We start from the raw sequence: 5,000 nt of genomic DNA, 5'->3' as shown, positions 1-5,000 counted from the left end.
GTGTGTGTGTGTGTGTGTGTGTGTGTGTGTGTGTGTGTGTGCGTGTGTATGTGTGTGTGTATGTGTGTATGTATGTGTGTGTGTGTATGTGTGTGTGTGTGTGTGTGTGTGTGTGTGTGTGTGTGTGTGTGTGTGTGTGTGTGTGTGTGTGTGTGTGTGTGTGTGTGTGTGTGTGTGTGTTTGTTTCTGTGTGTGTGTGTGTGTGTGTGTGTGTGTGTATTCACCTCGGATCTGCTGCAGTCTCTGTCGAGAACAGCCAGACACCACCCTACGGCAGTGAGCTCAGAGCTCATTATTCGCCGATCTCTGGGTAGGTCTGAGACCACTCACACAGCACACACCGGGACCGCAAGGTCACAACTCCTTGACTAACGTCCCGTACCTACTCACTGCTAGGTGAACAGGGGTTACACGTGAAAGGAGACAAACCCAACTTATCTCCGCCCGGCCGGGGAATCGAACCTCTGTTCTTTGGCTTGTGAGGCCAGTGTTTTACCAATCCGCCACCGAGCCGTGTGTGTGTGTGTGTGTGTGTGTGTGTGTGTGTGTGTGTGTGTGTGTGTGTGTGTGTGTGTGTGTGTGTGTGTGTGTGTGTGTGTGTGTGTGTGTGTGTGTGAGTGTAGATGTGAGTGTGTGGGAGAGTGAGAACGTGCGAATGTGTTTGTGCATGTTTCCCTGTATACCTGTGCGTGTGTGTGTGTGTGTGTGTGTGTGTGTGTGTGTGTGTGTGTGTGTGTGTGTGTGTGTGTGTGTGTGTGTGTGTGTGTGTGTGTGTGTGTGTGTGTGACTGTGTGTGTGTGTGTGTGTGTGTGTGTGTGTGTGTGTGTGTGTGTGTGTGTGTGTGTGTGTGTGTGTGTGTGTGTGTGTGTGTGTGTGTGTGTGTTGTGTGTGTGTGTGTGTGTGTGTGTGTGTGTGTATGTGTGTGTGTGTGTGTGTGTGTGTGTGGTGTGTGTGTGTGTGTGTGTGTGTGTGTGTGTGTGTGTGTGTGTGTGTGTGTGTGTGTGTGTGTGTGTGTGTGTGTGTGTGTGTGTGTGTGTGTGTGTGTGTGTGTGTGTGTGTGTGTGTTTCACCATGGTCATGGGTCACGTGTTGGACTCGTGATCGACAGACACTTCCCTCCTGGAAGAGAGCTCAGAGCTCATATATGACCGATCTATGGGTATTGCTCTGACCTTACAGGCACAGACCTGACAGACAGACTTGGAGGACAGTATGTACGAGTGGTACTAACACACTTGCAATTGAAACTTCACGAAAGAGAGCCGAAAACCGCTCTAAACGTCACCAACGTATGGCTGGAGCCCAACGAACTCCTCGCGAAGAACACCTTTGCCACAAATGTGATAAAATGTGTGGCTTCCGCATTGGACTCAACAGCCACCTACGATGGCATGAACGACAGAGTCATTAAAATTTCATCATCCTCACAAACTCTTCATCTACACAAACGGATGCAGAACAGCGTCGTCATCGGCAACGATGGACCGCCATAATAATAAAAAAATAAATAAATAAATAAAAAATACAGGCACATACATCCCTAACTCCCCGCCCACGAGGGGTCGGCAGCCGGGAACTCTAGCCAATGCGCCACGAGGTGTGTATTTACCTAGTTGTATTTACCTAGTTGTGTTTTGTGGGAAAAGAGCTATGCTCGTAGAGACCCACAGTTGTATCTTTCCGCATCCAGCTCTTTCTTAAAGTCGTGTATAGTTTTAGCACTCACTGTTATATCTTTCAATTTATTCCATCTATCTATCACTCTATATGGAAAGCTATTCTTTTTCAGATCTTTTCTGTAACTGTCGTTCTTAAGTTTCTTCTTGTGTCCCCTTGTATTTCTTTTGTCCCATTTAAGTGGATCATTCCTGTCAAGGATTTCCACCCCTTTCATAATTGTATAGATGGTTATCAAATCGCCTCTCTCTCTTCTTTGGTCCAGAGTTAGTAGGTTTAGTTTGTCCAATCGTTGTTCGTATGTCAACATGCTGAGTGTTGGTGACATGTTTGTTAGTGCTCTTTGAATTATTTCTAGTTTCTTTATGTTTATTTTTGTACTGGGTGTCCATAATGGCGCTGCATACTCTAATTTTGGTCTTATCAATGTAGCCATGATTTTCTTCACCCTTTCCTCGTCCATGTAGTCAAAGGCCACTTTCATTGATCTTATTAAGATGTAGGTTTCTCCAACTATTTTTTACATGTTTGTCTGGTGTCATGTCATTTGAAATGATAACTCCTACGTCTCTGAGTTTATTTTTGTAATTTTTTTGTTCCAATTTTGTATTGATCGGTTATTTTATTTTTGTTTTCTCCAAATTTCATTACACTATATTTTTTATTGTTGAAATTAATTTCGTTCTTTTTACTCCAATTCCAGACTTTGTCCAAATCTCCCTGAAAAGTTTTGCAGTCTTCTTCGTTACTCACTCTCTTCAATAGTTTTGCATCATCTGCAAAGAAGTTTATATAGCCTTTAATTCCTTCATCTATGTCGTTTATATAAATAGTAAACATTATCGGAGCCAACACAGAGCCTTGGTGTACTCCTCTTATCATGTTTACCCATTTTGAGTTCTTTTCTCTAAGTATTACTCTTATTTTTCTTCCTTCCAAGAAGTCTTCCATCCATTCCAATAATTTTCATTTTATTCCACCTATTACTTAAATTTTTCTTAGTAGTATTTAATGTGGTACTTTGTCAAAAGCCTTTTGTAGGTTCAGGAAGTCACAATCTGCCCAGCCATCTATTTCTTGTATTATGTCCAGCAATCTTGAGTAAAATCATATTAAGTTTGTAGAACATGATCTTTCACTTCAAAATCCAAATTGGTTGGGTTTAATATTTTGTTCTTTTTCAAGTGTTAATTTATTTGTTTTTGACAACTCTTTCGCATATTTTTGCAATTGTGCTTGTAAGGGATACAAAGGATTACAAAGGATTACAAAGGCAAAGCATGCCGACAGGAGACCTTTTCATCCATATCTAGGTCGGATGCAAAAAAAAAAAAAAAAAAAAAAAAAAAAAAAAAAAAAATCATATTAATAATATATTAAAACTATAACAATGTAAATAACAATTAAAATACATAAATAAATGCATTGGTATAGTTGAATAACAAACAAACAGGTAAATAGTAAATGATAATAAATTGACATATAACTAATAATAAATGAAAATCAGACAGACAAATTATAACAAAACAAAAACAAATAATATAACATAAATTATAATAATTACAGCATCTTACTTAGGTATTTATCTAAATGATTCTTAAAGCTTCGAACTGAACTACATTGCACTACCTGTGCAGGAAGTTTATTCCATTCATTAACTACACGGTTGGCAAAGTTGTTTCTACCTACTTCCAAATTGAATCTATTTCCGGACAGTTTGAGACCATTGTTTCTTGTCTGATTCTCATTCAATGTGAAAATTTGGTCACTTTTGATGTTGTCAATTCCCTTTAAAATCTTAAAGACCTGTATCAAGTCACCTCTGAGTCTACGCTTTTTTAGGGAAAACAGATTCATGTGCTTAAGTCGATTTTCGTATGATTTATTTTTGATATTTGGAATCAGTTTTGTGGCTCGCCGTTGTACTTTTTCCAGTCTGTCAATGTCTTTAATGAGATTCGGTGACCATACGGAAACAGCATATTCCAAATGTGGACGAACTAACGATTTATATAGCTTGTTAATGAGTGATGGACTTTTGAAATCAAAAGATCGCGCAATCAATCCCAGAATCTTATTTGCTTTCTCAGAGGCTGAAATACACTGCTTGGATGATTTGAGGTCGTTACTGATAATTACGCCGAGATCTTTTTCACTATCCACTTTTGTTAACGAATTTCCAAATAACTTGTAATCGTACTTGCTGTTATTTTTACCTATGTGCATTACCTTGCATTTACTTGTGTTAAATTTCATTAGCCACTTTTCAGACCATTGCTGTAATTTATCTAAATCTTCTTGAATATCTAATTGGTTTGAGTGATCATTTGCCACTCCGCACAGTTTTGTATCATCAGCAAATTTGGAAACAGTAGATCATCAGCAAATTTGGAAACAGTAGATTTTAGTCCATGGTCTATATCATTTATATATACTATGAATAGAAGTGGCCCAAGAACGGAACCCTGAGGAACTCCACTTGCAACACTTTTCCATCCAGAAGTTTTTCCATTTAAAACAACTCTCTGTTTTCGACCTTTCAACCAATTACTAGTCCAACCTAGTAGGCTACCACTTATTCCATGCAAAGCTAATTTAGTAAGTAGTCTTTCGTGTGGGACGGTATCAAAAGCTTTTGCAAAGTCTAGATATATTAAATCTATATTGTTTCTTTTGTCATAATTCGAGACAACTGTGTTGTAGAATTCGAGTAAGTTAGTCACGCAAGAACGTTTCCGTCTGAAACCATGTTGGCTATCATTTATCAAACGGTTACTTTCTAAATGATATTCGATAGCATCTCTGATGATAGTTTCCATTATTTTTCCTACGATCGAAGTCAAACTAATAGGCCTATAGTTATTTGGTTTCTTTTTGTCACCTTTTTTGAATATGGGAGTAACGTTAGCTAGCTTCCATTCTCTTGGGACATCTCCGGATATGATGGATTTCTTGAAAATGATTTGTAATGGAACAACAATGGGCTATAGTTTGTTGGATTTTCTTTATTTTCTCCCTTATATATATATATTGTGTGTGTGTGTGTGTGTGTGTGTGTGTGTGTGTGTGTGTGTGTGTGTGTGTGTGTGTGTGTGTGTGTGTGTGTGTGTGTGTGTGTGTGTGTGTGTGTGTGTGTGTGTGTGTGTGTGTGTGTGTGTGTGTGTGTGTGTGTGTGTGTGTGTGTTTGTGTGTATATGTGTGGTGCCGTCGATTGATTTAGTGTTTAACCAAGAGCACCTCCAATGGGAGTGATCAGAGATACCCACATAAGAACGATTTGGGAAATAAAAAAAATCAAGGTATACGCTGCCACCACCCAATCG

The sequence above is a fragment of the Oratosquilla oratoria genome, chromosome 16, assembly GCF_046742065.1.
Source record: "Oratosquilla oratoria isolate Oo_2021 chromosome 16, ASM4674206v1, whole genome shotgun sequence".
Lineage (NCBI taxonomy): Eukaryota > Metazoa > Arthropoda > Malacostraca > Stomatopoda > Squillidae > Oratosquilla > Oratosquilla oratoria.
Note: the sequence above shows the minus strand (reverse complement) of the source record.